Genomic DNA, 22,156 nt, shown 5'->3' with positions numbered 1-22,156 from the left:
TAGATGATTTGATTTGATTGATTTTACATGTTTAAAATTTTCCATGAGTCATGTGTACCAAAATACAGTGAAAAGCTTTGTTCACAAGCGCTACAGGCAGATCACAGCAACCAAAGGGTGTGCAGATCAAAAAGACTTAGAAGCAGACAGGTTATACTACAGGTTACTTTATTTGAGGTTGATGCCCATCCATCAGTCTGATATCAGCCGGGAAGAAGCTGCTCCTGAACCTGCTGGTGTGTGTGTTCAGGATTCTGTACCTTCAGCCTGATGGAAGAGGCTGTAGGAGATCATTACCGGGGTGCGATGGGTCTTTGATGATGTTGGCCGCCTTTCTGTGGCAGTGAACCGTGTAAATGGAGCCCATGGATGGAAGGTTGGCTCCTATGATGGTCTGGGATGTACACACCACCTTCTGTAGTTTCTCACGCTCCTGGGCAGAGCAGTTGCCGTTCCAGGCCGTTATACACCCAGACAGTATGTTTTCAACGGGGCATCTGTAGAAGGTGGTGAGGGTCCTTATGGACTTGGCAAATTTCCTGAGCTGCCTGAGGAAGGAGAGGTGCTGTTGTACCTTCTTCACTGTTGCATCTACGTGGGAAATCGGGGACAGATTGTCAGTTATTGTCACTTCGAGGATCTTGATGTTCTTCAGTCTCTTAATCTCAGCTCCATTGATGTAGATGGGGGTGCGTTCTCCTCCTTTCTTTCTGACGTTGGTGATCAGCTCCCTAGATGATGTACATTGCTGTTACTGAGTGTTAGTGGCGCAGTGAGAGGATGTTTGTGAGCATAGTGCCAATCTAGCGGGTTGCTTTGACCTGGATTCTGCCAAACCTCTTGACTGTTGTTAGAGCTGCACTCTTTCCTCTGACACCATTTTGATTTAGCCCTTCCCTTGATTTTTTTCGTCACTTGTGGGCAGTGGGTTAATTGTTGTTTATTTGGTTGTTTTAATCATTCAGTTTGGTGGCAGGTAACAGCTTTTAAAAAAGTCACTGATTTGGTGATGGGGAAAGAAAATCAGTTGTGTGTGAGAAATCTCCCAGATATTTTTTAAAAAAAGAAAAATTAAAAGCTGGGATCTTTTGGACAAAAAACTGAGTTCTTCACCCAATCTGGAGTCGCGCTGTCCGGTTTAGACTTGCGCCTGGGCCTGGATGAGGTCGCCACCAGGAAGGTTCAGAGAGCAGGGCATGAAGCGATAGCAATTGCTAACCACCCAACTCCCTTCCGCGACTGCAGTGATGCCTGGGTTTCATAGAAAGAGGTGTATGTGCTATCCCCCAATATTCTTGAAGCTTTCAGAGGTTACCATCACAGGCTGGAAAGCATGCTCTCCCCCTCCAATACTATTTTATCTAATTTCTTCCTTGGTTTCCCCACCTCTTAGATTGTTGTCATTAGACTGCCCCAGATAGTCAGTGTGCATTAACATAGAACATAGAACATAGAATATTACAGCACAGTACAGGCCCTTCAGCCCTCGATGTTGTGCCGACCTGTCATACCGATCTCAAGCCCATCTAACCTACACTATTCCATGTACGTCCATATGCTTGTCCAATGACGACTTAAATGTACCTAAAGTTGGCGAATCGACTACCGTTGCAGGCAAAGCGTTCCATTCCCTTACTACTCTCTGAGTAAAGAAACTACCTCTGACATCTGTCCTATATCTTTCACCCCACAGTTTAAAGCTATGCCCCTTCGTGCTCGCCGTCACCATCCTAGGAAAAAGGCTCTCCCTATTCACCCTATCTAACCCTCTGATTATTTTATATGTCTCAATTAAGTCACCTCTCAACCTTCTTCTCTCTAACGAAAACAGCCTCAAGTCCCTCAGCCTTTCCTCATAAGGCCTTCCCTCCATATCAGGCAACATCCTAGTAAATCTCCTCTGCACCCTTTCCAAAGCTTCCACATCCTTCTTATAATGCGGTGACCAGAACTGTACACAATACTCCAAGTGCGGCCGCACCAGAGTTTTGTACAGCTTCACCATAACCTCTTGGTTCCGGAACTCGATCCCTCTATTAATAAAAGCTAAAACGCTGTATGCCTTCTTAACAGCCCTGTCAACCTGGGTGGCAACTTTCAAGGATCTGTGTACGTGGACACCGAGATCTCTCTGCTCATCTATACTACCAAGAATCTTTCCATTAGCTCAGTACTTTGCATTATTTGGTTCATTCTGTAATTTTATTGATTTGGGTGGTGGGTAAAAGAGATACAAAGAGCTGTGTTCATAACTCCCTTTCCCATGCTGTTTTAGCTTCGTCCCCTCTCTTGTTTTCTTTACCTTTTTGGTGGAAGTGTTTGTAATTTGTTGATTGGTGATCAGATAAACTGGTGGTGGATGTTCAACATAAAAAAGAGCTTGCTCTTCCCCAGGAGGGAGTTGGGTTTGGACAAAGACAGGGTTCAAAAGGGAAAGGTGGAAACTGATATTGGTGTTATATATTTACAATAACACTGACAGATTTACAGTAAGACCTTTGAAAATCTTGTAAAGTCTTTTACTGCTCAGTTCAACATATGGATAGTTGTTTTACAACAATGGAAACTAAGCCAGGTGTGCAGAAATTTCAGGTAACTCTTAAAGGAGAGGGAAATACAGCAAAGTGTTGTGAGGAGCACATCAAAGTATTGAGATACAGGGTTTAATAGTAATGGTAGTGTCGGGATTCTGCTGCCGATGAAGTTAGAAATTGTGGTTGAATGCAATTTTGCTTCCGTTGATGGGCCACACTTCCTTAGGGATACCAAGTTTGGCATTGCCAGAAATGCATCCATTCATGTCACACAAGACATTGCAGGGTATTCTTTATGTGTGAGTAGAACTCCACCTCCACAAGAACTGTGCTGCAGCTATCCTACTGATATTGCCATGGATCTACTTACATTGGTTTCAGGTAAATTGATGAGGACCACATATGATGATATTTCCCCTTTTTCAGCTCATAGGCCCTGTCACTGGAGCTATGCCCTTCAGTACTCAATCATCTTGTTCAATAGTGGGACAAAGCGCGGAGCTGGATGAACACAGCAGGCCAAGCAGCATCTCAGGGGCACAAAAGCTGACGTTTCAGGCCTAGACCCTTCACCAGAAAAGGGGGAGGGGGAGACGGTTCTGAAATAAATAGGGAGAGAGGGGGAGGCTGATCGAAGATGGATAGAGGCGAAGATAGGTGGAGAGCAGACAGGTAGGTAAAAGAGGAGGGAATGGAGCCTGTAGAGGTGAGTGTAGGTGGGGAGGTAGGGAGGGAATAGGTCAGTCCGGGGAGGACAGACAGGTCAAGGGGGCGGGATGAGGTTAGTAGGAAGGAAATGGGGGTGCGGCTTGAGGTGGGAGGAGGGAGTAAGTGAGTGGAAGAACAGGTTAGGGAGGCGGGGACCAGCTGGGCTGGTTTTGGGATGCAGTGGGGGAAGGGGAGATTTTGAAGCTTGTGAAGTCCACATTGATACCATTGGGCTGCAGGGTTCCCAAGCGGAATACGAGTTGCTGTTCCTGCAAACTTCGGGTGGCATCATTGTGGCACTGCAGGAGGCCCAGGATGGACATGTTGTCTAAGGAATGGGAGGGGGAGTTGAAATGGTTTGCAACTGGGAGGTGCAGTTGTTTACTGCGAACTGAGCATAAGTGTTCTGCGAAGCAGTCCCCAATCCTCCGCTTGGTTTCCCCAATGTAGAGGTAGCCACATTGGGTACAGCAGATACAGTATGCCACATTAGCAGATGTGCAGGTGAACATCTGCTTGATGTAGAAAGTCTTCTTGTGGCCTGGGATGTGGGTGAGGGAGGAGGTGTAGGGGCAGGTGTAGCACTTTCTGCGGTTGCAGGGGAAAGTGCCGGGTGTGGTGGAGTTGGAGGTGAGTGTGGAGCAGACAAGGGAGTCGTGGAGAGAGTGGTCCTTCCGGAAGGCAGGCAAGGATGGGGAGGGAAAAATGTCTTTGGTGGTGGGGTCAGATTGCAGATGGCAGAAGTGTCAGAGGATGATGCATTGTATCCGGAGGTTGGTGGGGTGGTACGTGAGGACGAGGGGGATTCTCTTTTGTTGGTTATTGTGGGGCCCAGTGTAGGAACAGAAGAAGGATTGTTCCACGTAACCTACAACAAGGCAGGCATAGCTTGGGCCCATGCAGGTACCCATGGCCAGCCCCTTTATCTGTAGCAAGTGGGAAGCATCAAAAGAGAAGTTGTTGAGGGTGAGGACAAGTTCAGCTGGGTGGATGAAGGTGTCAGTGGAGGTATACTGGACTGGCCGTGGAACGTGACTCCCGCATTTCCCACAACTCATCCCTCACACCCCAACCTCGGAATAACTGCCAAAAGAGGAGTAAGCCATTTCCCCTTCATGCATGCTTGACCATTCAATGTGACTACGGCTGATCCTTGAACTCAAAGCCATATTCTTGCTTTCTCTCTCTTGCCAGCTTTATTATCTAAAACTTTATCAGTCTCTATCTTGAATATATCTGGTAGCTTGTCCCGCACAGCCTTCTGTGGTAGAGAATTCTACAGGTTCATTATCCACTGAGTGAAGAAATGTTCTCTCATCTAGTCCTAAATGGTTTACCTCATAGCCTGAGATTATAACCCTTGGTTTTTGACTCCCCAACCAGGAAAAATATCCTCCCAGTGATAGAATTTTGTGTGCTTAAATTGGATCCCCTCTCATTCCTCTAAATGTGAATGAACACAGGCCCAGTCTAACCTATCTCTCCTCATAAGACAGTCCCATGGTAGGAGGAATTGGTTCAAAGATTATATCTTAAATGGTAAGAATGTTGGAAGATATAAATGTACAAATAAGTTAATAAGTTACTGAAGCTAACAGGCAGGTAACAAATGATTAGGAAGACAAATGGAGTTAGGCTATAAAAATAAGAAGCATAAGTAGACCATTCAGCCCATTGATTTTAAGAGAGGGGCTCTGGGTCAGAAATAACTGTGCAAATCTTAAATTAGGGTAATTACAAAGGAGTAAGGCCAGACATAGCTGGAGTCAACTATCAAAGGCATTTAGCGATGGTGGCAGTCGAAAAACAATGTCTGATATTTAAGAAAATAATTCATGGTTCACAGCAAAAATATATGCCAGTGATGAAGAAAGATTTAAGGAAGCGTATAAGCCAACCACGGTTAACCAGGGAAGTTAAGGATAGCATCAACTGAAACAGAAAATCTATAATGTGGCAAAGATTAGTGATAATTCAGAGGATTGGGAAAGTTTTAAAAACCAACAAAAGGTAACCAAAATAACAGGAGAAAAGGAGAAGATACACTTTGAGGGCAGACGTGCAAATAATATAAGAAGAAGAGTCCTGGGCCAAAAGTGAACTTTTCTGCTCCCCTGACGCTGCCTGGCCTGCTGTGTTCCTCCAGCTCTACACTGTGTTATCTCTGAATCCAGCATCTGCAGTTCTTACTATCTCTGAGTAATATAAAGATGACAGGAAGGGTTACTTCACATAAATAAGGAAAATGAAAGCCAAAGTGAACATGGGCACCTTAGAGAATGAGGCTGGGGAAATAAAATGGGGAATGAGGAAATGGCAGAGGAGTTGATAAACACTTTGAATCAGACTTCATAAGAATCCATTAATAACATTCCAAAATAAAGGGATAAAAAGAGGAAAGAAATGCAATAATTATCACTAGAGGGAAAGGGTGAGGGAAACAAATGAAACTAAAGACCAGTATGTTCCCTGGACCTGATGCAACACATCTTTGGATGTTAAAGGACGTAGCTACAGAGATAAGGGATGCACTGATAGTAATCTTCCAGGAATCCATAGATTTTGGAAATGTTTGGAAAGTTTTGAAAACTGTCAATGCCATATATCAACTTAAGAAGGGAAGAAGCCATAAAAGCTAACTATAGGCCACAAAAACAGAAGTTGCTGGACAAGCTCAGCAGGTCTGGCAGCATCTGTGAAGAAAAAAATCAGATTTAACGTTTCAGATCCAGTGACCCTTCCTCAGAACCTCATTCTGAGGAAGGATCGCTGGACCCAAAACACTAACTCTGATGTTTCCTTCATAGATGTTGCCAGACCTGCTGAGCTTGTCCAGCAACTTGTTTTTGTTCCCCACTTAAAGCATCCACAGTTGTTTCAGTTTTTAGTTAATAACTTAACATCTGTTATTGGGACAATATTAGAGTGTATTATAAAGAATGTAATAGCAGAGCATTTAGAAACACGTAAAATGATCAGTTGGAGTCAGGAAGGTTTTTTGAAGGGGAAATTGTGCCTGATAACTTTACTAGAGTTTTGAAGTTGGTATCAAACAGGGTTGATACAGGGGAATATGTTGGGAATATTGGAACATTGGAGACAGTAAAGACTGCAAATGCTGGAAGCCAAGGTCAATTGATGTGAAGCTGGAAAAGCACAGCATGTCAGACAGCATCCGAGGAGCAGTAAAGTCAATGTTTTGGGCCAAAACCCTTCATCTGGACTGGGGAGGAGGAAGGGAGTCCAGATGTAAATAGAGGAGGAGTTTGGGATAGCAGGAGAGTAGGTGGGATGGTGATAGGTGGATGCAGAAACGGGGTTATTGTCATTAGTCAGTGGGAAGGGTGGAGTAGATAGCTGAGTAGGAAGATGGATGGATTAGGTCAGGTCAGGAAGGGGGAGGGCTGGGCATGGGAATAAGGCTGTGGGCGGAGGGATTTTGAAACTGGTGAAGTCAATATTGAGGCCATTGGGCTATAAGCTCCCAAGGGGAAATATCAGGTTACAGAGATAGTAGGAACTGCCGATGCTGGAGAATCTGAGATAACATGGTGTGAAGCTGGATGAACACAGCAGGCCAAGCAGCATCAGAGGAGTAGTTAAAATTTAACATTTCGGGTCGAGACTCTTCTTCAGAAATATCAGGTGTTGTTTCTCCAGTTTATGTTTGGTCTCACTCTGGCAGTGGAAGAGGCGAAGGATGGACATGTCACCAGGGGACTGGGAGGGCATTAAAATGGATGGCAACCATAGCATTGGGTTGGTTGGTGCATGCAGGGCACAGATCCTCTGTGAACTGGTTCCTGAGTCTGCATTTGGTCTCCCCGATATCGCGGAGACCACATTGGGAGCAATGGATACAACAGATCAGATTGGATGAAGTGGAGGTGAAACTCTGCTGGATTTGGAGGGATTGTGTGGGGCCTAGGATGGAGGTGAGGGGAGAGATGGAGGGACAGTGCTGCACCTCTTGCAGTTGCAGGGAAAGGTACTGGATGTAGTGGAGAAACTGGGGCGCATAGAGCTGACAAGGTTATGGAATGAATGGTCCCTGTGGAAAGCAGACAGGCATGGGGAGGGAAATGTTTCTTTGGTGGTGGGGTCTGATTGTAGGTGGCAGAAGTGACGGAGGGCGATGCATTGGATTTGGAAGTTGGTGGGGTGGTACGTGAGAACAAAGGGGACTCTATCCTCATTGTTGTTGGAGGAGAGGGTTTGAGGGCAGAATTGCGGGAGATGGAAAAGATGTGGTTCAGGGCATCCTTAATTACAGAGGAGGGGAAATTATGGTCCCTAGAGTAGGAAGCTATCTGGGATGTCCTGGAGTAAAACACTTCATTCTGGGAGCAGATAGGGCTGAGGCAGAAGAATTGAGAGTATGAGATAGAATTTTTGTAGGAGAGTGGGTAAGAGGAGATATAGTTGAGGTAGTTGTGGGAATCATGGATTTGAAATAGATGTCAGTGGTGAGTTGATTTCTGGAGATGGAGACAGAGGTCCAGGAAGAGGAAGAAGATGTTAGAAATGTTCCAGGTGAATTAAAGTGTGGGGTGGAAGGTGTTGGCAAAGTTAATGGACTGCTTAAGCTCCTTACGGGAGCACAAGGCAGCATGGATGCAATCATTAATATAGCAGAGAAAGAGGTAGGGGATGATGCCGGTGTAGTTGTGGAAGAGGGATTGTTCCACAAATCCCACAAACAGGCAGGCACAGCTCAGGCCCATGTGGGTGCCCATGGCTGCCCTTTAGTTTTCAGGATGTGGGAGAAATCAAAGGAAAATTGCTGAGGGTGAGGGCCAGTTCTGCCAAGCGAATGAGAGTGTGAGAGGAAGGGGACTGGTTGGGCTAGAGAAGATGAAGAAGTGGAGGGCTTTTAGGCCCTTAGTGTGGTGTTTAATTTGAGGGCCGAGTGAAAAGTGTTGGCAAAGTTGATGAAGTCGAGTTCCTCATGAGAGCATGAGGCAGCACGATGTAGTCTTCAATATAACAGAGTAAGAGGTGATGGGTGGTGCCGGTGTGGAAGAGTGCTGGTGTTAGTTGTAGAGGAGGGATTGTTCCACAAATCCTACAAAGAGGCAGGCAACAATGGAATTTTGATCTTTATTTCAAAGGGAACAGACTATAAAGCATTTGCTAAAACTCCACAAGCCATTTGTCAGACGATATCTGTGAATACTGTGCAAACCTTTGGGCCTCCAATCTATGGAAAGATATACTGGCATCAGAGACAGCGCAGAGAAGACTCACTCAACCAGATATGGAGGGACTGTATTATGAGGTGAGTTTTAGTAGATTGGCCCTGTACTCATTGTAATTCAGAAGAATGAAAGCTAAAGGTATTGAAACATGCTTAGGAGGCTTGACAGGGTAGATGTGGAAAGTTTCCTCTTTTTGAAGAGTTTAGGACCAGAAGGTATAATCTTAGAAAATGGGGTCATTCATTTATAACAGACAAGGAAGAATGTCTTCTCTGGGGTGGTAATGAATCTGTGAAATTCTTTACTACGGATGGCTATAACACAGTACATTCAAGGTTGAGTAGACAGTCTATTAATCAACAAGCAATTTAAGCATTATGAATATAAAGCAGGAATGTGGGGTTAAGGATTTTCAGATTAGGCAGTATCTCGTTAAATGTCTTATGCACGAATAATAAAAAGCACAGGTATATATGCGCAATTTTCGAAGTGGTTCCCCAAATGCAGGCAGCTGATTAGGAAGAAGTGAATTTACCACCTACACAGATCATGTATGAACTAACAGACCCAGAGGTCCACAGCAATGCAACATAAATGAAACAACAATGGGTAACCACAAAAACAAAAAATGAGACAGTAGTAACACTTCCTGGTGAATCAAATCAGCCAAGTGAACAGTAAGCAACATCAACACATACTTGTACCAGTAAGACACCAGCAAGACTTAAGGACTATGTATGGAGTGCACATGCAAAGATAAGGTCAAAACACAAGCTTTTGCAGTTCAGCTCCTTCCTCAGGTGTAATGTTTGCGCTCTGAATGCTTGCATTTTCAAATAAACCTGTTGGATTATAAGATAATAAAATGTGAGGCTGGATGAACACAGCAGGCCCAGCAGCATCTCAGGAGCACAAAAGCTGACGTTTCAGGCCGAGACCCTTCATCAGAGAGGGAGATGGGGTGATGGTTCTGGAATAAATAGGGAGGGGGGGGCGGACTGAAGATGGAGAGAAAAGAAGATAGGTGGAGAGGAGATAAGGTAGGAGATGGAGGTGCGGCTTGGGGTGGGAGGAAGGGATGGGTGAGAGGAAGAACAGGTTAGGGAGGCAGAGACAGGTTGGACTGGTTTTGGGATGCAGTGGGTGGAAGGGAAGAGCTGGGCTGGTTGTGTGGTGCAGTGGGGGGAGAGGACGAACTGGGCTGGTTTTGGGATGAGGTGGGGGTAGGGGAGATTTTGAAGCTGGTGAAGTCCACATTGATACCATTGGGCTGCAGGGTTCCCAAGCGGAATATGAGTTGCTGTTCCTGCAATCTTCGGGTGGCATCATTGTGGCACTGCAGGAGGCCCATGATGGACATGTCATCTGAGGAATGGGAGGGGGAGTTGAAATGGTTTGCGACTGGGAGCTGCAGTTGTTGATTGCGAACCAAGCGGAGGTGTTCTGCAAAGCGGTCCCCAAGCCTCCGCCTGGTTTCCCCCGTGTAGAGGATATAATAAGCAGAGGTTCACCTGCACATCTGCCAATGTGGTATACTGCCTCCACTGTACCCAGTGTGGCTTCCTCTACATTGGGGAAACCAAGCGGAGGCTTGGGGACCGCTTTGCAGAACACCTCCGCTCGGTTCGCAATAAACAACTGCACCTCTCAGTCGCAAACCATTTCCACTCCCCCTCACATTCTTTAGATGACATGTCCATCATGGGCCTCCTGCAGTGCCACAATGATACCACCCGAAGGTTGCAGGAACAGCAACTCATATTCTGCTTGGGAACCAGCCCAATGGTATCAATGTGGACTTCACCAGCTTCAAAATCTCCCCTTCCCCCACCTCATCCCAAAACCAGCCCAGTTCGTCCCCTCCCCCCAGTGCACCACACAACCAGCCCAGCTCTTCCCCTCCACCCACTGCATCCCAAAACCAGTCCAACCTGTCTCTGCCTCCCTAACCTGTTCTTTCTCTCACCCATCCCTTCCTCCCACCCCAAGCCGCACCTCCATCTCCTACCTACTAACCTCATCCCTTCTCCTTGACCTGTCCGTCTTCCCTGGACTGACCTATCCCCTCCCTACCTGCCCACCTATACTCTCCTCTCCACCTATCTTCTTTTCTCTCCATCTTCGGTCCGCCTCCCCCTCTCTCCCTATTTATTCCAGAACCCTCTCCCCATCCCCCTCTCTGATGAAGGGTCTAGGCCCGAAACGTCAGCTTTTGTGCTCCTGAGATGCTGCTGGGCCTGCTGTGTTCATCCAGCCTCACATTTTATTAGAACATAGAACATAGAACAGTACAGCACAGAACAGGCCCTTCAGCCCACAATGTTGTGCCGACCATTGATCCTCATGTATGCACCCTCAAATTTCTGTGACCATATGCATGTCCAGCAGTCTCTTAAATGATCCCAATGACCTTGCTTCCACAACTGCTGCTGGCAACGCATTCCATGCTCTCACAACTCTCTGTGTAAAGAACCCGCTTCTGACATCCCCTCTATACTTTCCACCAACCAGCTTAAAACTATGACCCCTCGTGCTAGCCATTTCTGCCCTGGGAAATAGTCTCTGGCTATCAACTCTATCTATGCCTCTCATTATCTTGTATACCTCAATTAGGTCCCCTCTCCTCCTCCTTTTCTCCAATGAAAAGAGACCAAGCTCAGTCAACCTCTCTTCATAAGATAAGCCCTCCAGTCCAGGCAGCATCCTGGTAAAATTATTATCTTGGATCCTCCAGCATCTGCAGTTCCCATTATCACTGTTGGATTATAACCTGACATTGTGTGATTTTTGACCTTGTCCACCCCAGTCCAATACCAGCATCGTGACATGATATGCAAAATTAGATAGGAATAATGAACTGATAAATGCATGGTTTATCTTTCTGGTATCTTGGATAATTCAAAATGTACATGATAATACCTGCAATCTTTTTCTATTTTTGTATAAAAATGTTGCAGGGAATGTTTCGATTGAAATGCCATCATGTACAAATTGCCTTCCTTTTCTGTTGTAATTCTGTAATCTCTCATGAAGCACTGGAGATCAGTTAATCAAGTTGGCTGGATAGCTGGTGTGTGATGCAATTCCTGTACCTGCTCATGTTACCATGGAGAACCTTCTTTCTCCACCTTACCCCCTTGCCTGATGCATGGTGACCCTTGGAATAAATCACTGCCACTTGTGTCTCTCTAATGACAATGCAGCCCTATGGTTTTCTGGGACTACTGTGGCTTTATTTCCTTGCCATAAAGCATACACTGTCGGCGGACATAGAACATAGAAAAGTAGAGCACAGTACAGGCCCTTCGGCCCACGATGCTGTGCTGTGGAATAATCCTAATCCAAAACTGAAATAACCTAACCTACATTCCCCTCAATTCACTGCTGTCCATCTTAAGTTCACTTCAAAAAAGGCCTTGTGTTTAATACAATGTTGGGTTATACATGTGGAACATGCTATCAACTGCCTCCTTTGTAGGAGATGGTGGATTTTGGAGATCAGGCTCTCTATCCTGGTCTCATGAAAATGGCTAAAGATGGGAAGAGAGACATCCACACCCTGCATAGCAACCATTGCTTTCTATCCTACCTGCATTTCATCCCGATTTGGGCTATGATAATCTGTTCTCTTCAGTTTGAACATGTTACCCATATACAAACCCATTTGCACTTGCACATTAAAATTCTCCCAGAATGTGGTTGCATATTGCAATAAGAATTACACAATAATTTCATGTATATCTATAAAAATGACCAAACATCTTAACCCTACTCATTAGATATTCCACTGTTGGAATTTTATTGCAGTTAAACATTTCACCAGAAATACTATTTTTAAAAAAATATTCAGTTGAACAACCAAAGGACACCATACCAGACACCAAGAGCCACAAATAGAGAATGAGAATAGATCCTCAAAAAAACAGAAGTGTGGGTTCTAGGTAAGGTGATAACATTGCACCTACAGAGAGACTATGCATCAAAATATGTTGATACTAAAACCTTCGACGTTTAACGTATGAGCCTTGATTGCAATCTTGCTGCTGTTCAAGTTCGCGAATGGTCCGACGAAGTGCTGCAATCTCTCGGTTTTTTTCCTCTTGCAAATGTTGCAACTTCTGTGGACAAAAAATCAGCCAACATGTTGATGCCTTCACCTTTCCCACAAAACTGTTGAGAGATGAGCATGGCTAGAGGATTAGTTAACAAACAATAGCTAGCACTGAGTACTATTTACAATCTGTATTAACACCGAGGTAGAGAATAGTGTACATAAGTTTGTTGATGATATAAAGGAAAGTGGGAACGCAAACTGCTACATAAAAGGATTCAAAGCGATATACTCAGGTTGTGATTGAGGCTAAGGTGACAAATGGTGGAATATAATGTTGATGAGGGTGGGGTTATTCACTTTGATTCTAAGAATAGGAAAGTAGAATATTTTTTAAAGGTGTAAAACTTGTAAATAGTCATTTGGTAATACAGAACTTGAATCTTGTTGAGAAAAAACATTTTGACGAACTTATAAATGTTGTGTTAAATGATTTGGATGTAATTCTACAAGGTGAACATGAAGGTGTATAGCGAATGATTAGGAAGGTAAATTGTATGTTGGCTTTTATTTCAATGGAATCGGTTGACAAAAATACGAAATCTTATAATGCAGAGCCTTGGTGAGGCAATACCTGGAATAATATAGCCAGTTTTGGTCTTCATTTCTCAAAACGAATACATTTGTATAGGAAGTTGTACGGCAAAGGATCATGAGATTGGTCTTTGGTATGATTGGGTTATCCTATGACGAAAGGTTGTATCAATTAGGTCTATCTTCTCTGTTCTAAGGAATGTTCACCACATCCGAAATGTTAACTTTTATTTCTCTTCACAAATCCAGCCAGACCTGCTGAGTTTTTCCAGCAACTTCTATTTTTGTTCCTATATTCTTTGGAGTTTAGAAATCTGAGAGGTGATTTTTATTCCAGCATTCAACATTTTGTAGGATCTTGAGGGGGTGGGTATTGAAACATTATTTTCTGGCTGAGGAATCAAGAACAGGGCCTCATTTCAGGATATAGAGATGATAAATTTAAGACAGTGGTTAGGTGAAATTTCTTTACTAAAAGGGCTACATTAATCTTTGGGGAAAAAAAACAGAGTTTTGAGGAAGGGTCACCAGACCCGAAATGTTAACTGATTTTTCTTCACAGATGCTGCCAGACCTGCTGAGCTTTTCTAACAACTTCTGCTTTCCCTCAATGATTTACAGCATCCACAGTTCTTTTGGTTTTGTTTGTCTTTGGAATTGTCTACTCCAGAAGCATAATTCTTTGAGCATTAAATCAATTCAGAATTGAAATTTTGGTCTTTGAGGGAAACAAAAAATTATGGGATCAAGTAGGAAACTAGAGTTGAAGCTGAAGATTAGCTGTGATCATACTGAATGGCAGAGCAGGTTTGAAAGGCTAGAACATGGGAGGCAAAGCTGCAATTGTTTCAGAGGACAATAGGACTGCTCTCTCAATAGAGGGACACAACTGGTGGTAGTTTAACTTGAAAGTCATCTTGCCTCCGGCAAGGGGCAAGGTGGAGAAGGAGAGATCCTCATGGTAACCTCAGTCAGTATGGGACTTTAACCTACGCTGTTGGCATCAGCTCATGAGACTTAGGAGTACATTCAGCCCATTGAACTAACCCCACGATTCAATACACTTGTGGCTGATCAAAAATATCAATGCCTTTACTTTAAAATCTCATTCATGGGTTGGGAGCATTGCTAGCTATGCCAGCAGTTACTGCCTATCTTTAGATTCCCTTGGGAAGTGAGCTACATTCTAGAATTGCTCAAATCTATGTACATAGACATGTAACACAGTTATGGAGGGAATTCCAGGATTCTGACCTAGTGATAGTGAAGGAACGGTGATATATTTCTAAGTCAGGGTTGTGAGTGGTTCAGAGGGGGACTTGAAGGTCAGGTGTACTCATATATCTACTGACCTCGTTTTTCTAAATGAGAGTAATTATGGATTTGGACGTTGTTATCTAAAGAACTTTGGTGAATTTCAGCAGTGCGTCTTGTAGATAGTATACAATGCTATGACTGAGCTTTGGTGGTGGAGGGAGCAGATGTTTATGATGTGGCACCAATCAAAAGAACTGTTTTGTCTCGAAGGTGTCAAGCTTCTTGAGTGTTGCTGAAATTGCAATCATCCAGTTAAGTGGGATATATTTCAAGACACTCCTGACTTATGCCTTGTAGATGGTGGACAAGCAATCAGGAGGTGAGTTACTCAGTGCAGAATTCTTGGCTCCTGACCTGCTGTTATAGCCACTGTATTTATATGGCAAATCCAGTTTATTTTCTGGTCTGTTGATAGTGGGGATGCAGTGATGGTAAGACCATTGAATGTCAAGGGTTGGCGGTTAGTTGGTTTCTTATGAGAGATGGTCATAGCCTGGCATTAGTGTAGCATGAATGTTACTAGCTATTTGTAGCCAAAGCCTGGATATTCCCCAGATCTTGTTGCATTTAAACATGGACTGCTTCAGTATCTGGGGAATTGTGAATTGTGTAGTCACCAGCAAAAATCCCAACTTCTGACCTGATGAGGAACGAAAGCCCATTGATGAAGCAGCTGAAGATGGTCAGATGTCCTAGACCTGAAGTGACTGACCTCCAACGAACATGACCATGTTTCTATGTGCCAGGTATGACTCCAACCAGCTGAGATTTTGCCCCCAATTCCCATTGAGTCCAATTTTGCTGGGGCTCCTTGATGACACTCTCCATTGAATGCAGACTTGATATCAAGGGCTGTCACTCACACCTCATCTCTGGAATTCAGCTCTTTTGTCCATGGTTGAACCAAGGCTGTAATGAGATCAGGAGCTAAGGAACCCAAACTGGGCATCACCGAGTAGATTATTGCTGAGCAGGTGCTGCTTGATAGCTCTGTTGTTGGAGAGTGGACTGATTGGGCGGTAATTTGACGGGTTGGATTTGTCCTGCTTTGTACGTACAGGACATATCTGGCAATTTTCTACATTACCAGCTAAATGCCAGAACTGTGGTTGTCCTGGAACAGCTTGGCGAGGGGAGCAGCAGTTCTGGAGCACAAGTCTTCAGAGCTGCCTTCATTGCTGGTATGTTGTCAGGGCTTATAGCCTTTGCAATATCCAGTGCCTCCAACCATTTCTAGTTTTGACGTGTTGAGAATCTATATGGTTGAAGACTGGCATTTGTGATGCTAGGGACCACTGAGGTGAATCATCCACTCAACACTTCTGGCCAAAGATTGCTGCGAATGCTTCAGCTTTATCCTTTGCACTTATGTGTTGGGCTCTTCTATTATTGAGGATGGGGTATTTGTATAGCGTCCTGTTGTATTGAGTTGTTTAATTCATGACTGGACGAGGCAGGACTGCAGAACTCAGATCTGATCCATTGAATGTGGGATCATTTAGCTCTGTCTATCACTTGCTACTTTTGCTCTTTGGCAGATAGGGAGTCCCGTTTGGTAGATTCACCAGGTTAACTCCTCATTTTTAGGTATGCCTGGTGGTACTCCTGGCATGTGCTCCTGCATCCCCAATAAACAAGGCTTGATTCTCTGGCTTGATGGAAATGGTTAAGTGGGAGATATGCCAGGCCATGAGTTTGCAGATTGAGCTGCAGTACAATTTTGCTGCAGTTGGCAGCTCACAGTGCTGTATACCCAGGCTTGAGTGGCAAGATCTGTTTGAAGTCTGTCCTATTTAGCATGGTGATAGTGTCACACAACACAACGGAGGTTATTCTCAATGTGAAGGCAGGTCACAAGGATAAGAGATAATGGGAACCGCAGACAAGTGTGGAGCTGGATGAACAAAGCAGGCCAAACAGCATCTTAGGAGCACAAAAGCTGACGTTTTGGGCCTCGACCCTTCTTCAGAGAGGGGGATGGGGAGAGGGAACTGGAATAAACAGGGAGAGAGGGGGAGGCAGACCAAAGATGGAGAGAAAACAAGATAGGTAGAGAGGAGAGTATAGGTGAGGAGGTAGGGAGGGGATAGGTCAGTCCAGGGAAGACGGACAGGTCAAGGAGAAGGGATGAGGTGGTAGGTAGGAAATGGAGGTGCAGCTTGAGGTGGGAGGAAGGGATGGGTGAGAGGAAGAACAGGTTAGGGAAGCAGAGACAGGCTGGGCTGGTTTTGGGATGCGGTGGAGGGAGGGGATGAGCTGGGCTGGTTTTGTGATGCAGTGGGGGGAGGGGAAGAACTGGGCTGGTTTAGGGATGCAGTGGGGGAAGGGGAGATTTTGAAGCTTGTGAAGTCCACATTGATACCATTGGGCTGCAGGGTTCCCAAGCGGAATATGAGTTGCTGTTCCTGCAACCTTCGGGTGGCATCATTGTGGCACTGCAGGAGGCCCATGATGGACATGTTGTCTAAGGAATGTGATGGGGAGTTAAAATGGTTCGTGACTGGGAGGTGCAGTTGTTTGTTGCGAACCGAGCGGAGGTGTTCTGCAAAGCGGTCCCCAAGCCTCCGCTTGGTTTCCCCAATGTAGAGGAAGCTACACCAGGTGCAATGGATACAATATACCACATTGGGAGATGTGCAGGTGAACATCTGCTTGATATGGAAGGTCATCTTGGGGCCTGGGATGGGGGTGAGGGAGGAGGTGTGGGGGCAAGTGTAGCACTTCCTGCGGTTGCAGGGGAAGGTGCCAGGTGTGGTGGGGTTGGAGGGGAGTGTGGAGCGGACAAGGGAGTCGCGGAGAGAGTGGTCTCTCCAGAAAGCAGACAAGGGTGGGGATGGAAAAATAGAGTGGGTGGTGGGGTCGGATTGTAGATGGCGGAAGTGTCAGAGGATGATACGTTGTATCCAGAGGTTGGTAGGGTGGTATGTGAGAACAAGGGGTATCCTCTGGGGGCGGTTGTGGCGGGGGCGGGATGTGAGGGATGTGTTGCGGGAAATGCGGGAAACACAGTTAAGGGCGTTCTCGACCACTGCGGGGGGAAAGCTGTGGTCCTTGAAGAACGTGGACATCTAGGATGTGCGCGAGTGGAATGCCTCATCCTGGGAGCAGATGCAGCGGAGGCAGAGGAATTGGGAATAGGAGATGGAATTTTTGCAGGAGGGTGGGTGGGAGGAGGTGTATTCTAGGTAGCTGTGGGAGTCAGTGGGCTTGAAATGGACATCAGTTTCTAGCTGGTTACCTGAGATGGAGACAAAGAGGTCCAGGAAGGTGAGGGATGTGCTGGAGATAGCCCAGGTAAACTTGAGGTTGGGGTGGAAGGTGTTGGTAAAGTGGATGCACTGATTGAGCTCCTCTGGGGAGCAAATGGCGGCGCCGATACAGTCATCAATGTAATGGAGGAAGAGGTGGGGTTTGGGGCCTGTGTAGGTGCGGAAGAGGGACTGTTCTACGTAACCTACAAAGAGGCAAGCATAGCTGGGGCCCATGCGGGTACACACGGCCACTCCCTTTGTCTATAGAAAGTTGGAAGAATCGAAAGAGAAGTTGTTGAGGGTGAGGACCTTCCATATCAAGCAGATGTTCACCTGCACATCTGCCAATGTGGTATTTTGTATCCATTGTACCCAGTGTAGCTTCCTATACATTGGGGAAACCAAGCGGAGGCTTGGGGACCGCTTTGCAGAACACCTCCGCTCAGTTCGCAACAAACAACTGCACCTCCCAGTCGCAAACCATTTCCACTCCCCCTCCCATTCCTCAGATGACATGTCCATCATGAGCCTCCTGTAGTGCCACAATGATGCCACCCGAAGGTTGCAGGAACAGCAACTCATATTCCGCTTGGGAACCCTGCAGCCCAATGGAATCAATGTGGACTTCACCAGCTTCAAAATCTCCCCTCCCCCACTGCATCCCAAAACCAGCCCAGCTCATCCCCTTCCCCCACCGCATCCCAAAAACAGCCCAGCCTGTCACTGCTTCCCTAACCTGTTCTTCCTCTCACCCACCCCTTCCTCCCACCTCAAGCCGCACCTCCATTTCCTACCTACCACCTCATCCCTTCTCCTTGACCTGTCCATCTTCCCTGGACTGACCTATCCCCTCCCTACCTCCTTACCTATCTTGTTTTCTCTCCATCTTCAGTCCGCCTCCCCCTCTCTCTCTATTTATTCCAGTTCACTCTCCCCATCCCCCTCTCTGATGAAGGGTCTAGGCCCGAAACGTCAGCTTTTGTGCTCCTGAGATGCTGCTTGGCCTGCTGTGTTCATCCAGCTCCACACTTTGTTGTCACAGGACACAAGGATTTTGCTTTCTTATATAGTTTCTGCAAAAGCTCCTCGTGTATATTCCATCTCTTTGAAATAAATGCCAATATTCCATTTGCCTTCCCTTATGCCACTGAACATGGATGTTAGCTTTTGAGACTCATGGATAATGACTCCCAAATACCTCTGATTGGATTGGAAATGTAAACCAACTATTTGAAAAAAGAGTGAGCAAAAGAGGGAAAGTGAATTACAGACTACTTAGCCTAACACAGTGATCGAAAAAGTGCTGGACTTTGTTGTGAAGGATGTGCTAATCAGATACTTTGAAAATATCAGTAGGATTGCACAAAGTCAAGTTGACTTTACAAAACTGAAATCATGTCTGACAAACCTACTCAAATTATTTGAAGCAATACTATTTGAGTAGATGAGACAGAACCAGTATGTATGGTTATTTGGATATTTAAAAATCTTTCGATAAAGTCCCCACAAGAGATTAGTGTGCAAAATTAAAGCACATAAGATTGGTGGTAATACACAGGCATGAATGATGAATTGGTTAGCATACAGTAAGCCAGGAGTGGGAATAAATGCGTCTTTTGACGTAGAAGGCATGACAGTAATGGTACAACAAGGACTCATGCTTGACCTCAGCTATTCAGAACAGATATCAACAATTTGGATGAGTGATTCACATGTAACATTACAAGTTGCTGGCAACACAAATTTGGTAGCATGGCCCAGTCAATTCAATGTCCTTGGTGGGACCAATTTTAGAGATCACTATCAAGGACAAGATTATTCTCACCTGTTTGGTGAGTGTGATTGAGTCTTTTGGTGCAGTTACATAAAGAGTACATGAATGTAATGCAGTGAATAGTTTGCATAACAAGCTCTTCATTTAATAGTTTAGTCCATAGCATATTTACCCAGAAAGTAAAAAGCTGGTTTTATTCTTCTTATAGCAAAGAAAGTTCCAGGGGTGGCGGGGTGGTATCAATAGATAGGGAAAAAGAAATAATGAATTATTTTAAAAGGAAATTGTTTGTGCAAATCAAAGAACTAAATCTGCAAGGTTAGGAAGATGGAGTGGGGCAGCAAGGCTGAATGTATTGCTTCATAGACAGCTGAAATGGACTTAATGAGCTGAATGTCTCAGAATCTAAGATTAATTGATGAGTTGTCAAGGAATCTCTCAAAACAGCCAATAAAAGCAAAATGGACCAAGTAGCCACCATCAGTCCTGTAATGTTCTACACAGGACTAAATTACCTACTCCGGTCCCACATCTATGTTTCATGTAATTTGTTTCATGGCACCATGATTAAAAACAAATGAAAAAAAAAACTTTTATGCCAGTGTGTTAGCCGTGGCACAGCTGGCAACAGTCTGGTTCTGTTATAAGGTTTGTGTTAAAGCTCCATCTAGGGCTTGAGCGCAAAATAAAGACGAACATTCCTGTGGTGTCATAAGGAAATATCATATGATTATAACTGCTGTGTTCCAGGTAAGATATGAAACTTAGACCTCATGTGCTTGGGTGGATGCAAAGGATTCCGTGATACTCAGAGTCTAGAAGTTTTAAAATGCAGAAGAAAGGCAATAAGCTGATCTTGTCTGCATTTACTTTCTAAATCAGAATTTCACTAGATGCCATTCTCCTACCCATTCCCTGTAACCCTTCATGCTGTTCCCTTTCAAATAACAGTCCAATATCCTTTCAAATACATTGATACAATCTGCCTCTATCAACCTCTCAGGCAGTGCACTCTAGAGCTTAACCACTCAGTGGGATATTTTTCCACATATCACACTTGCTTCTTTTGCTAGTTACTTTAAATCTGTGCCTCTCCTTCTCAACTCTTTCATAAGTTTCTTTGATAAATTTCCCTGTATCCAACCTGACCAGGATCCTCATGATTTTGAACACTCTTCAAACTTCCTCTCACCCTTCTCCACTCCAAGGAAAATCTCTCATCCTTGGAACTATTCACGTAAATCTCTTCTGCATTCTCTCCAATGTCTTTACATCCTTTCTAAACTGTTACATCCAGTACTGGAAGAAGCAATATTCTACCTTAGGCCAAACCAACATCTTAATCAAGTTGAACATATCCATCTTGCTCTTTTATTTTAAGCCCCTGTTAAGCGCAGATACTGAATGCCTTTTTGGCATGATCTCAAAATACCCTGTAATGATTTGTGCACACACAGCCATGTCTCTTTGCAACTGTGCCACCTTTAGATTTGTTTCTTTTATATCATTTCTCCAGTTACTTCCCTCAAAATGAATTACCTCACATTACTCTACATTGGATTGCATCTGTCACCTGCCTGCTAGTCCATCAATTTGCAATGTCTGTTCGAAGTTCTTCACTATTCCCAAACAGGTTAAATACATTTCCGAGTTTCACATCATCCACAAATTTTGAAATCATGTTCTGTATGCCAAGGTCTAGATCATTAATGAGGAAAATAGTAGGAAAAGTCTTCTCCAGCTCAGAGAGCATCCATTATCCATTACACTACAACATCATCCTGTTAACGAGCCAATTCTGTATATATGTGTTATTATCCTTTTTATTTCAAGAAATATAACATTGTTCACAATTCTGTTCTGTGGAACTCCATCAAGTGAATTTTGGAGACCGATGTTCATCACACCAACAGCATTTCCCTCATCAACACTTTCTGCTAAGGCCATAACATATAGGAGCAGAATTATGTCATTCATCCAATTGAGTCCACTTTGCCACTTGATCATGGCTGGTATGTTTACCAATCCTATTCTCCTGCCTTCTCCCCATAACCTTTGATCACATTGCTAATCAAAACCTACCTATGCCTGTCTTAAATACACTGAGTGAACCAGCCTCCTGTGGCAATGAAAACATCTTCTCCATTTCCATTATAGCCAGGTCTCTTAGTATTCCGTAAGTTTCAATCAGATGCCCTCTCCTTCCAAACTCCCTCAAGTACAGACCCAGAGTTGTCAACCACTCTTCATATGACAAACCTTCATACCCAGGATCACTCTTGTAAACCACTTCTGGAACTCTCCAACGCCAGCACATCCTTCCTTAGATACAAGGTCCAAAACTGCTCACAATCTTCCAAATGCAGTTTGACCAGAGCCTTATATATGAACACAGCAGGGGGTGTTTTGGCATATCCTCAAAGAATTCAGTAAGGCTTGTGAAGCATGACCTGCCCCTCACAAAGCCATGTTGACTATTTCTAATCAAACTGTGTTTTTTGAAATAATCATAAATACTATCTCTCATAATCCTCTCCAATAATTTGCCCCCCACAGAAGTAAGGCTGACATTTAAGAAATCCACTCTTCTTTAATTAACTCATATTGTCATGTGGCTAGCATTTTTGCTCTAAATTATTGTCTCTCGAAATTTCCCCACCCAATGAAGTTAAACTGTCTGGCTTATAGTTACTGGGCTTACCTCTACCCTTTTTTTTAATAGGGGTGCA

General features: G+C 44.5%; 1 long non-coding RNA gene across 1 annotated transcript in view; it reads right to left on the bottom strand.

Annotated features, from left to right (window-relative positions):
- Positions 1-10,846: 10,846 nt before the first annotated feature.
- The window catches only part of LOC125450874 (uncharacterized), a 71,567-nt gene continuing 60,257 nt past the window's right edge, over positions 10,847-22,156 (bottom strand). Inside the window, exon 5 of the long non-coding RNA XR_009445645.1 lies at positions 10,847-12,558. This is a non-coding gene — a long non-coding RNA (uncharacterized LOC125450874). The remainder of the gene's footprint in view (positions 12,559-22,156) is intronic.

This window comes from Stegostoma tigrinum, chromosome 3, assembly GCF_030684315.1.
Source record: "Stegostoma tigrinum isolate sSteTig4 chromosome 3, sSteTig4.hap1, whole genome shotgun sequence".
NCBI lineage: Eukaryota > Metazoa > Chordata > Chondrichthyes > Orectolobiformes > Stegostomatidae > Stegostoma > Stegostoma tigrinum.
The sequence above is the reverse complement of the archived record's forward strand: the minus strand, read 5'-3'. Positions and strand labels throughout refer to the sequence as shown.